The 13,583-nt window shown below is 43.3% G+C and overlaps 1 long non-coding RNA gene across 1 annotated transcript; it reads left to right on the top strand.

The window, feature by feature from the left end:
• The first annotated feature begins 6,595 nt into the window (after positions 1–6,595).
• Positions 6,596–8,159, top strand: LOC115193406 (uncharacterized). Its single transcript, XR_003878161.1, has 5 exons — positions 6,596–6,730; positions 6,874–7,056; positions 7,153–7,276; positions 7,390–7,533; positions 7,995–8,159. It is a non-coding gene; the product is annotated as an uncharacterized LOC115193406 (long non-coding RNA).
• The last annotated feature ends 5,424 nt before the right edge of the window (positions 8,160–13,583 follow it).

Here is a 13,583-nt window from a genome sequence, read left to right as displayed (position 1 = left end):
TGCACGCTAACACGATAACACGCAAGCCGATACAACAGAGCACAGGTACTCACAAGACTAATGGACATGGAACAATAATCAACAAGGACAATGGGAAACAGAGGGCACATATATACACATATGAGTCAGGGGGAATGGGAACCAGGTGTGCGTATTAAGACAAGACAGTCCGGGGTTGGTGGTAATGATCCAGTTCTGTGACGCCTAGAAGGCCGGTGATGTAGACCTCCGGAGCTGGTGAACAGAATGACCAGCAGTACCGGGGGAATCCGTGACAGAGTCTGACATTGTAATTTGTGTTGTTTAATGTTTTAGGTTCTCCTGAGAAAACCAGCAAAAAAGGCTGTTGTCATTGTGAAACAGTGGATTAAAGAATCTAGCTAGCTAAAGCATTTACTGCAAATTGAATGTAAAAAAGTAAAATCTTTCTCTGCTGATATTTGCCACCCATTGCAGCTGAAGTAACGTAGCTAGCTAACTATTTTCTTGCTTATTGTGTAGTGGAGGATAAAAAATACCTGTATGCCTATGGATGTGTAGCTAGCTATGTAGTCGATCTTAAACATTTGGTATACATATTAGTTCAGAACCTAGCTATGAACCTCAGCTATCATAGCCTGTTGTATCTATTTCAAAACAGTCTGAACCTCAACCACAAACTCCTCCAGACTGAAGCATACGGACGACTGTTGTTCCCATACTGCCGTAGCCCAGGCGAGAGCCTTCCCGGACATCAGCGTGGTGAGGTACTCTATCTTAGAGCAGTCCAAGGGGAAGGAGGAGGGCTGCAGCTCGATGTTGAGGGAACACTGAGCAAGAAACGCCCGACAGGTTCCGGGGGAGGTAAGCGGGTTTCCCGGGAAACCAAGTGGCCGGGGTGGCGGCGCTGCTAACAGCCGGGTTACTGAGGGGCTGGGAGGTTACCGTCGTGGTAGGCTGCCTAACAGACAACCTGCATAATTGCTTCAGCAATGTGTTCAACGCTTGGTCATTGCGTTCGGCCAAGATCTGGAACCCTTCCATAAGACCACAAAGCAACTCCTTATGCCTTCCAGTGGTGGCTCCTTGGGAGGAGATGGCATTGTGGAGCTAGTCCAAGTCTGCTGGGTCAGTCATGGCCAACAGGGGGCAGGCAAAACGACAGGTCAATTGCAGGCAGAGGTCAATAATCCATGTGACAAGGTACATAACGGCAGGCAGGCTCAGGGTCAGGGCAGGCAGAATGGTTAAAACTGGCAAAACTAGAAAACAGGAACTAGAAACAGACAGGAGCAAGGCGAAAAATGCTGGTAGGCTTAACGAACAAAACAAACTGCCAACAGACAAACAGAGAACACATGCATTAATACACTGCGGATAATGGTGAAGATGGGCGACACCTGGAGGGGGGTGGCGACAAGCACAAAGACAGGTGAAGCAGATCAAGGTGTGACAAAACCGCTCTGGTGACAAACAAACTTTGCTTCCCTGTTTCCAATTGTTTCCAATATAGAAAAAACGGTATTATTAGCTAACTAGCTGCAGTGCAGGCTAACTCAAATGAGCTGCTAACATAGCAAGATAGCTATCTAGCCAACTTTACATACTGTATAGCTAGCTAACTAAGTGAATTAAATATCACCAGCTACCTAACTTCATATTAGCTAGCTATCTTGATTGTATTTATCACTGTAAAAAAAAAAACTCAAAATGCATTTGTAGGTAGCTAGCTAACAGCCATCAAAGTGAGAGAGTCTATCATCAGATACATAGGTCCCAATGAAGAGCAGTGGTTCTCAGTCCTGGTCCTGGGGACTTAAAAGGGTGCACATTTTGTTTTTTGCCTTAGCACTGCACAGCTAATTCAAATGATCAACTCATCACCAAGATTCAAGGGGTATTTATGAATTAATTGTGGATGCTATCCTAGATATGCTCCTGCTGTTGTCACATGCCAGACATGCACGTGTGTGCACATGCATCTATTTATCCAATGTTATCATGATTTGTTATAAGATATTATACTTCAGTAATCCACAATGACCTGATGAAATAAAAGTCTAATAATGAGATTATCTTCCATATTCCTACAGATACTTTGCATCTGGAGATTCCTTCAAAACGATTTCCTACAGTTACTGTGTCGGGCACTGCAAGGTTGGGTGACCAGGGCCATCTGCGACTGCCTCCTGTGGTAATTCAGGTGTGTGAAGGCTACCTGTGTCCTACATAACTTCATCAGGATTGACACAAGGACCAGGAGGGAATCTGCAGCTTGCCGAGTTGTGCCAGAGGAGAGGTCTGCTGCTCTGCAGGATATTTCAAGGATGGGGGCCAACAACGCTGCATGGAAGGTAATCCATGTGGGGGAGATCTTCAACTCTTACTTCTTCGAAGAGGGTGCTGTTCCCTGGCAACACCATAGACTACACTATGCACAACCAAAGGCTCTTTTAAGAGCCATCCACATTGCAATTAAGAGTATTCTCCCATTTACTTAGATATGTCAACTGCAGTTATTTAATTCCCAGTTTCTCTCCCTTCGATTTCTACTTCTCAGGTGAGGTGCTGTTTAGGTAAGGGTCATGTCTGTACAAAAACAAAACAGGCTCCTTTAAGTGTCACCCCATATTAAAAAATGTAGAACAATTAGACACTCTATAACCCACACACTTGTGTATCAATCTGATTGATGGATTGTGTTGGGCAGTAAGCAGGCTCAGGTGTATTACTGTGGCTCCTTCCACCTTCAAAGAATAGGCAAGAGGACCAACCATGGAGAATAGTATAACTCTTCATTATTTCTATAACTACGCTATTTCGTTTGTCCTCGTGTGTCTGTACATGTTTTTCAGTATAAAGTACTCTGCAGCCACTTATTGTGCACACCAAGTGAAGCTACACACACAGATTTCCGTTGAACACTCTCTTAACCTGTCTGGGCTAGGGGGCAGTATTTTCACAGCCGGATGAAAAAAATTACCCAATTTAAACAGGTTACTACTCTGGTCCAGAAACTAGAATATGCATATTATTAGTAGATTTGGATAGAAACCACTCTGAAGTTTCTAAAACTGTTTGAATGGTGTCTGTGAGTATAACAGAACTCATATGGCAGGCAAAAACCTGAGAAAAAGTCAACCAGTAATTTGAGGATCTGAGAATTGTAGTTCTTCTTTTTAGTCCCTTTTGAAACTACAGTATCTGTGGGGTTACGTTGCACTTTCTAAGGCTTCCATTGGCTGTCAAAAGCGTTCAGAAAGTTGTTTCAGTCTTCTCCTGTTACTGGGCAGATAATAGTTGCTCAGTTTCTGAGTGGACTGCCTGTGGACAAAGGGATTGGATATGTGCAGTCACGCAAGCGCTCCGTTCCTTATTTTTCTCCTTGAATGAATACGCTATTGTTCGGTTGGAATATTATCACAATTTTACATTAAAAATACCATAAAGATTGATTTTAAACAGCGTTTGACATGCTTCTAAGTACGGTAATGGAACATTTTGACTTTCGTCTCTGGTATGCCTTTGGATAGTGCTCTGAACGCACGAACAAAACGGAGGTATTTGGACATAAATATGTATTATTTCGAACAAAAACAACATTTCTTGTGGAAGTAGCAGTCCTGGGAGTGCATTCTGACGAAGATCAGCAAAAGTAAGAGAATATTTCTAATACTAATTCTGAGTTAAGGTTGCCCCGAACTTGGCGGGTGTCTCTGTGATGGCTGAGCTATGTATTCATAATATTGAAAATGGTGCTTTCTCTGTAAAGCTATTTTAAAATCTGACAAAGCGGTTGCATCCAGGAGTGGTCTATCTATAATTCTTTAAATAATTGTTATATATTTTGTCAACGTTTATGATGAGTATTTTTGTAAATTGATGTGCACATTCACCGGACGTTTTGGTGGGAATACATTTTCTGAACATCACGCGCCAATGTAAAATGCTGTTTTTGGATATAAATATGAACTTTATCGAACAAAACATACATGTATTGTGTAACATAATGTCCTAGGAGTGTCATCTGATTAAGATCGTCAAAGGTTAGTGCTTCATTTAGCTGTGTTTTGGATTTTATTGACACATGTCCTTGCATGGAAAATGGCTGTGTGATTATTTTTGTCTATGTACTCTCCTAACATAGTCTAATGTTTTGCTTTCGCTGTAAAGCCTTTTTGAAATGGGACAATGTGGTTACATCAAGGAGAAGTGTATCTTTAAAATGGTGTAAAATAGTTGTATGTTTGAGAAAGTTGAATTACGACATTTTGTTGTTTTTGAATTTGCCGCCCTGATATTTCACTGGCTGTGTCCCGCAGGTGGGTAGCGCTAGCGTCCCACGTAACCCATAGAAGTTAACTACCTTATTTTCTCATAAACAGTCTCCTTCACTTCCCTCTCCCCCCCTTCTCCCTAAATCCTCTAGGTTATATCAGCTGTGTCGGTGAACCCCTCCCGCATCAGAACTGGCTACATAGAGGACACAGCATGATCAGAGGTGAGAGGTCACTTGCTCGGGTCTACAGGAAGTATTATTAAAGAGATGCTTTACATTGAAATACAGATAGAGGTGTAGTAGTCCCAGAGTTAATGATCCAAGGTCAGTTTTGCATTTCACCTCCTGAATGAATTGCCACTCACCTGCTCTTAAGATAATCTTCGGGCCAACTGGGGGCCCAAGGCTGTTTAGAAGACACTGCTAGAGACATTATTTTGTAATGATGATGAACTGAGATAATATTAAGTTTAGTAGCACTGTAATTCATTAATCATATGCTGTCTTCCCTGCTCCTCTGTTCTTACCACTTTCCCTTTGTCTTTTACACTCTCACACCTCTCTGGTGGGTGGCGGGACACAATGCAGATAGTCCGGTGAGCCAATGTGCGGAAGCACTGGTTGGTCGGCCCAATCGAGGTAGTATGTACATGAATGTATAGGTAAAGTGACTATGCATATATGAATATGAGATCTTGCATGGAGCCCCAGGCCGAGGGAGATTGACAGTTCTTTTGTGTTTCTTCCATTTGCGAATAATCGCACCAACTGTTGTCACCTTCTCACCAAGTTGCTTGGCGATGGTCTTGTAGCCCATTCCAGCCTTGTGTAGGTCTACAATCTTGTCCCTGACATCCTTGGAGAGCTCTTTGGTCTTGGCCATGTTGGAGAGTTTGGAATCTGATTGATTAATTGCTTCTGTGGACAGGTGTCTTTTATACAGGTAACAAGCTGAGATTAGGAGCACTCCCTTTAAGAGTGTGCTCCTAATCTCAGCTCGTTACCTGTGTAAAAGACACCTGGGAGCCAGAAATCTTTCTGATTGAGAGGGGGTCAAATACTTATTTCCCTCATTAAAATGCAAATCAATTTATAACATTTTTGACATTCATTTTTCTGGATTTTTTGTTGTTGTTATTCTGTCTCTCACTGTTCAAATAAACCTACCATTAAAATTATAGACTGATCATTTCTTTGTCAGTGGGCAAACGTACAAAATCAGCAGGTGATCAAATACTTTTTTCCCTCACTGTAGCTAACATTAACTTTCTGTTTGTATGTAGCTTGCACTTCAATGGGATCCCTCAAGGAGATGTTATTTTATCTTTCCAACCAGTCGAAGTACTATGAAGGCACCACTGATCTCGACAAGAGGCGCAACATTCGTAGGGTGCAGAAATTCACTATTCAGTGTAACGTTAACTTCTATTACATAACTGGAAGGATTTAGCTATGAATAACCATTTTCAACAACCATTTTCGATCTAGGTAGTTGGTCATCTAGATGCTGCTAGTTATACATTTAGTTATATGTCAGTCATATTGAGGTTTATGAATAGGTCTAAGCAATTATGGTCATTCCAACTGCCCTTAACTAGTTGTCTTTGCTGGACAGACACACAGACAGAGAGAGGGGAGGAAGAAAGAAAGGATGAAAGTGAAAGTGAAAGAGAGAGGTGGGAAGAGAGTAAAAGACAGAGAGATATGGGGAGAGAGAGATACAGAGAAAGACAATCGTACACAATTACTTAGACTTGAGTATTTCAACAACTCTTGTCTTCAAACTTGTTAGACAATCACATGTACAGTACCTACGGGGGAAGGTTGGCCAGCCACATAGGAGGGTGATTTTTACTGACGAGAAGGAGGCCATGCTGACCGAGATGCATGTTGGCCATTTCGGAGTGAAGCACATGATTGCCAAAATCAACATACGCTTCTTTTGGCATGAAATTGTCAAGGATGTGGACAGCTGGGAAAGTGAAATAACCTTTTGTTTATCGTTCAGATTCTATTATATCTGTAATGATTATGATTTCACTGAATGTCATATGAGAGAGCACACAGTGTTTCAATTTGTCAGCTTGTTCTTAAAGGTCAGTACCTGTCTAGCCTGACAGAAGTTTGAGAGGGTGAAGACTGTGCCGCAGGAGTTGAAGCCCATCAGTTGTTTCACCATGACACATGATCGGCGAGTGTCACAATTCACATTTTTCCCTGATAAGTTGTTTTGTAATGGTTGCTTCATTTGACCACAGCAGAGTTCAATGTTATAGATTGTGTGTCATTATAAATACAAATATGAAAATCTGCATACTGAATGAAGTAATCTTCTCTCTAACACTTTATATGTTAGGGGTGGACCTCGCAAAATCCAGGAATGGCAACAGCTGGTGTCTGACTGCGACTGATTATTTCTGTGGTTCTCCTGAGGTCATCTTGAGTGACCGAGGTCGTGAACTCTGGAACAAGGTACGGATGTTATAGGTTATATTCTGTCACCAATGGTTTGTTTATTTTTTTAACAATTGTTTTATTTTGTATTATGGTACATAATCAGACATTTCAATATCTTCCATTGTCAATAGATATCCCTTTCCTATCCCCTCCTCCAGGTTTGGATGAATGGACCAACCACACCCTCAAGACTGCCATGGCCAAGTCCCTTGACGGGTTCCTGGAATGGTGGGAGGACAACCTGAAGGTCATTCCCTTTGCACACATCAGCAGCATCCAGGCCTCCAGAGTACTCACCCTATCGCCTGCTGTATGGACGGGAGCTGCAGCTGTTGACTGAGGTAAACAATGCAATTCTATATACAATTATTGGATATACTGTGATATTTCAAATTTGTGATTGGCTTAGTGTTGTTGTTTGTCTATTGCTATTTTAGTATGACATACTTTCAAATCACTGAAACTCCACCTGATGTTGTGGAAAATGTTGAACCAGATCAGAATGGCTTCAAGGACCACTTTCAGGCACAGGCTGAGAAGGATGTGGAGGTTTTTGACCAGGTAAAAATGATTGTCCGCTGTTATTTTATTTTCTGGTCCTCCAAGAGATTGGTAAGAGATGATTTAGTAATAATATGAATTATAAACTGCATTTATTTCTATTATCAATCAAGGTGAGACTGAACATGGACAAGGTGCAAAAGAAACAGAAGGAGAGCTACCGGAGGAGAATCAAGAAAGGGACCAAGAGCTTCGACATCCGGCCAAATGAAACCTTGCTGCTCTTTCACTCCTAGCTGGGCTCACCATCCGTTAAGGTGAATATAAAAATCTCAGATGATAACTATTTGCATTTTCCTCCTCGTGGTGGGCGGCATCGCCATGCTGTCAGCAGTACCAACACTGGCCCGGGGGTTTCTCCAGATAGTCAATCTCAAGGTTAACTATTGGGTCACATTAAGTAACCTCCACTACCAGATAGGTACTGTTAAGGTATATGACTCAAGTGGTTATGACACCACCCCAGAGTTTCTCTCACAACTCACCTGTCTCATCTTTTCCAGGGACCATCCCCTTACCTCCCTCATCCACCCCACTAACATAAAAAATTACAGACGGGTGTCCTTTCTTTTCTGTCTGTCATTAACAATATTGCATGTCTAATCAAACATTTACATTAAATCATTCAATAACTGTATTTTTTACCTGCTCAACCTGTAACTTGTGTTTGCATCTCTGTCTCCTACCCTGTTCCCTTTACTCTGCTCCTGTTTCCCAGGATCTAGGGGTTCTGCTAACACCCAGAAATGGATCCACCTGATGTCTTCCATTACCAACCACCCTCCAACTTTTTGTTACATCATCTACAGCTACTGTTATTATCATGTTGTCATTATCTGCCAATAAAGTTTTCTTGCTCTATCATGCTGGAAACATAAAAACACTTTTTATTTTGTAATTTTTTTATTTAACCTTTATTTAACTAGGCAAGTCAGTTAAGAACAAATTCTTATTTACAATGACGGCCTACACCGGCCAAACCCAGATGATGCTGGGCCAATTATGCGCCGCCCTATGGGACTCCCAATCACGGCCGGTTGTGATACAGCCTGGATTCAAACCAGGGTGTCTGTAGTGACGCCTCTAGCACTGAGATGCAGTGCCTTAGACCGCTGCGCCACTTAGAATCACTAGCATTGCAAACACTCAGAACAAACAGAGCAGCAGTGCCTGGACTTCACTGTCTCCCTCTTTGAGTCCCCTTTCAGAGACTGACTGCCTGTTGAGAACAAGTGACAAGCAGAACCTCCCACCCACACAGCACCCACTTCCTCTCTATTCCACCCACCAGAATTCAGTATTTCAGGCTATGAACACCATGTGAGTGTACAGAACATCGGTGAAAGTAAATTGACACACCTGTACCAAAGAAATATCAAAGATTATATATTTAAATCTTACATTTTGCCAGGTTGCTTTTCACAGCTGTTTCACCAGATCTTCATTATTGTAAATGATTGTAAAAAGGTATCCCTTGATGGTATTTCTTACTTCAACATGATTCATTGTTGTATCCCAGGACCTACAATAGATACAGTACCAGTCAAAAGTTTGGACACACCTACTCATTACAGGATTTTTCTTAATTTGTACTATTTCCTAGAATAATAGTGGACATCAAAACTATGAAATAACACATATGGAATCATGTAGTAACCAAAAGTGTTAAACAAATCAAAATATATTTTATATTTGAGATTCTTCAAAGTAGCCACCATTTGCCTTGATGACAGCTTTGCACACTCTTGGCAAACTCAAAACTATATGGGTTTTTTTGACCCCGATGCCTGTTTACTCATAAAAAGCAGATGATAGTAAATATCATTAATCGCAATGGTTAGCCTATGCAAATTAATAGGAAAACATTAAAAGCTTGTTCATAGGACTACATTTAGCCTAATTGGGAACAAATATAACGTGTGGAAAAGTAAAAGGATCCTAGTCAATCTATTGTTTGTCAAATCCAGAGTAAATATAGGCCTTTGTGTGTATCAAATCTGTAGGCGATTGTGGGCTAAATCAATGACAAATATAGCTGAAATATTCAGGCTTTATCATGATCTGTGATCAAAACAAACTGGGGTGTTTTCGGTTCCGTTTAGACTAAGGTTATGCGTAAGAACGCAACTGCACTGAAATGAACAGCCTGATTCAATGCGATTCTCCTGAATAAAAAAGTGTTTATCTGTTAAACTGTTTGGTCTATGGATAGACCCATACCGATTCTTTATTTTTGTTTTTTTTCTGTAGGCATAGCCTACCCCTAATATTCTAAATTGCGGAGCATTTAAAAAAACAACCATTTTTCCTGTGACAGTGATACTTTCCATTAGCCTATAGGTCTACCAAGAAACCATGTTGAGGCTGAGCAAGACCTTTGAGAGGCTAGTAGACTATGCGGAAATAATCACTGAGTTTGTTATAGCCTATATCGCTTTACACCGTTGTTTTTTGTAAGGTTAAGCAAGATGGCAGCAAACTGAAAGCACGAACCATTGCTTTTAATCATGGCAAGGTGACCGGAAACATGACCAACTACAAACAGTGTAGCTATTCCCTTCGCAAGGCAATCAAACAAGCTAAGCCTCAGTATAGAGACAAAGTAGAGTCGCAATTCAATGGCTCAGACATGAGACGTATGTTTTATTTTTTACCTTTATTTAACTAGGCAGTTAAGAACAAGTTCTTATTTTCAATGAGGGCCCAGGAACATGGGTTTACTGCCTTGTTCAGGGGCAGAACAACAGATTTGTACCCTGTCAGCTCAGGGATTCGAACTTACAACCTTTCGGTTACTAGTCCAATGCTCTAACCACTAGGCTACGCTGCCGCCCCGGGTCTACAGTCAATCACGGATTGCAAAAAGAAAACCAGCCCCGTCGCGGACACGACTTCTTGCTCCCAGACAAACTAAACAACTTATTTGCTCGCTTTGAGGACAATACAGTGCCACTGACACGGCTCGCTACCAAAATCTGCGGGCTCTCCTTCACCGCAGCCGACCTGAGTAAAACATTTAAACATGTTTTACTGGGCTGCCAGCCCAGATGGCATCCCTAGCCGCGTCCTCAGAGCATGCGCAGACCAGCTGGCTGGTGTGTTTACGGACATATTCAATCAATCCCTATCCCAGTCTGCTGCTCCCACATGCTTCAAGAGGGCCACCATTGTTCCTGTTCCCAAGAAAGCTAAGGTAACTGAACTAAACTACTATCGCCCTGTAGCACTCACTTCCGTCATCATGAAGTGCTTTGAGAGACTAGGATCATATCACCTCCACCCTACCTGACACTCTAGATCCACTTCAATTTGCTTACCGCCCCTATAGGTTCACAGACGACGCAATCGCAATCACATTGTCCTAACCCATCTGGACAAGAGGAATACCTATGTGCAAGTGGATCCTGGACTTTCTGACGGGCCGCCCCCAGATGGTGAGGGTAGGAAACAACATCTCCACCCCGCTGATCCTCAACACTGGGGCCCCACAAGGGTGCGTTCTCAGCCCTCTCCTGTACTCCCTGTTCAACCATGACTGCGTGGCCATGCACGCCTCCAACTCAATCATCAAGTTTGCAGACAACACTACAGTGGTAGGCTTGATTACCAACAATGACGAGACAGCCTACAGGGAGGAGGTGAGGGCCCTCGGAGTGTGGTGTCAGGAAAATCAACAAAACAAAGGAGATGATCGTGGACTTCAGGAAACAGCAGGGGGAGCAGCCCCCTATCCACATCGACGGGACAGCACTGGAGAAGGTGGAAAGTTTTAAGTTCCTCGGCTTACACACCACGGACAAACTGAAATGGTCCACTCACACAGACAGCATGGTGAAGAAGGCGCAACACAAACTTTTTCAGATGCACAATCGAGAGCATCCTGTCGGGCTGTATCACCACCTGGTACGGCAACTGCTCCGCCCACAACCGTAAGGCTCTCCAGAGGGTAGTGAGGTCTGCACAACGCATCACCAGGGGCAAACTACCTGCCCTCCAGGACACCTACACCCCCCGATGTCACAGGAAGGCCAAAAAGATCATCAAGGACAACAACCACCCGAGCCACTGCCTATTCACCCCGCTATCATCCAGAAGGCGAGGTCAGTACAGGTGCATCAAAGCTGGGACCGAGAGACTGAAAAACAGCTTCTATCTCAAGGCCATCAGACTGTTAAACAGCCATCACTAACATTGAGTGGCTGCTGCCAACATACTAACTCAAATCTCTAGCCACTTTAATAATAAAAAAATTGATGTAATAAATGTATCACTAGTCACTTTAAACAATGCCACTATATAATGTCTACATACCCTACATTATTCATCTCATTGTTTATACTGTATCTATACCATCTACTGCATCTTGCCTATGCAGCATGGACATCGCTCATTCATATATTTATATGTACATATTCTTATTCATTCCTTCATTCCATTTTTTTACCCCTTTTTCGTGGTATCCAATTGGTAGTTGGTCTTGTCTCATCGCTGCAACTCCCGTACGGACTCAGGAGAGGCGAAGGTCAAGAGCCGTGCATCCCCCGAAACACAACCCAACCAAGCTGCACTACTTCTTGACACAATGCACACTTAACCCGGAAGCCAGCCGCACCACTGTCGGAGGAAACACCGTACACCTGGCGACTGTGTCAGCGTACAATGCGCCCGGCCCGCCACAGGAGTCACGAGTGCGCGATGGGACAAGGACATCCCTGCCGGCCAAACCCTCCTCCAACCTGGACGATGCTGGGCCAATTGTGCGCCGCCCCATGGGTCTCCCGATTGCGGCCGGCTGCGACTTATTCTGGACTCATACCCAGAATCTCTAGTGGCACAGCTAGCACTGAGATGCAGTGCCTTAGACCACTACGCCACTCGAGTGGCCACCCGCCTCTATAACAAGGGTTAGGCCTATATCCTCATGCGATGCATAACACATGTAGACGTTTTTAAGGTCTTTCATAATAAACTTCCAAGCAAACACGACGTGAACACTACATCTACATGATGTGTACGTGTCATGAACATGACGTGAACGCGTCAGCAGTTTGGGGCCTTAGAAAAAAACTTGTCTCCGTTGACACTCCACAGTCCGAAGGTAACCTGCCTAAATGATTACCGCCTCGTAGTACTCATGTCGGTAGCCATGAAGTGATTTGAAAGGCTGGTCATGAATCACGTCAACACCATCATGCCGGAAACCCTAGACCACTCTAATTCGCATACTGCCCCAACAAATCCACAGATGACGCAATCTCAATCGCACTCCACACTGCCCTTTCCCACCTGGACAAAAGGAACACCTATGTGAGAATGCTGTTCATTGACTACAGCTCAGCGTTCAACACCATAATTCCCACAAAGCTCATCACTAAGCTAAGGCCCCTGGGACTAAACACCTCCCTCTGCAAATGGATCCTGGACTTCCTGACAGGCCGCCCCCAGGTGATAAGGGTAGGCAACAGCATCTGCCTTGCTGATCATCAACACTGGGGCCCCTCAGGGGTGCTTAGTCCCCTCCTGTACTCCCTGTTCACCCACAACTGCATGGCCAAGCATGACTCCAACACCATAATTAAGTTTGCTGACTACACAACAGTGGTAGGCCTGATCACTGTCACGACTTCCGCCGAAGTCGGGTCCTCTCCTTGTTTTTGGGCGGCATTCGGCGGTCGACGTCACCGGCTTTCTAGCCATCGCCGCTCAATTTTTCATGAATCCATTTGTTTTGTCTTGTTCCCTGCACACCTGGTTTTCATTCCCCAATCAATCTACATGTATTTATTCCTCTGTTCCCCATCATGTCTTTGTGTAAGATTGTTTGTGTTACGTGTATTTTTTTTATTGGATATTTTGTTACGCGACATTTGTCTATGTTTCGTGTTATGGGCACATTGTTTGTGCTTTTGATATTTTACCGGAATAAAGTGTGCACCTGTTCACTTCACTCTGCTCTCCTGCACCTGACTTCACCTCCAGTACACATTCAGTGACAATCACCAACAACGATGAGACAGTCTATAGGGAGGAGGTCAGAGACCTGGTAGTGTGGTGCAAGGACAACAACCTCTCCCTCAATCCTCAATGTGAGCAAGACAAAGGAGCTGATTGTGGACTATAGGAAAAGGAGGGCCGAACAAGCCCCCATTAACATCGACAGGAAGCGGGTCGAGAGTTTCAAGTTCTTTGGTGTCATTTTTTACATTTACATTTTAGTCATTTAGCAGACGCTCTTATCCAGAGCGACTTACAGTAGTGAATGCATACATTTCATACAATTTCATACATATCCTACATTTTTTTCTGT

Source organism: Salmo trutta, chromosome 5, assembly GCF_901001165.1.
Source record: "Salmo trutta chromosome 5, fSalTru1.1, whole genome shotgun sequence".
In the NCBI taxonomy this organism is placed as follows: domain Eukaryota; kingdom Metazoa; phylum Chordata; class Actinopteri; order Salmoniformes; family Salmonidae; genus Salmo; species Salmo trutta.
The sequence above is the reverse complement of the archived record's forward strand: the minus strand, read 5'-3'. Positions and strand labels throughout refer to the sequence as shown.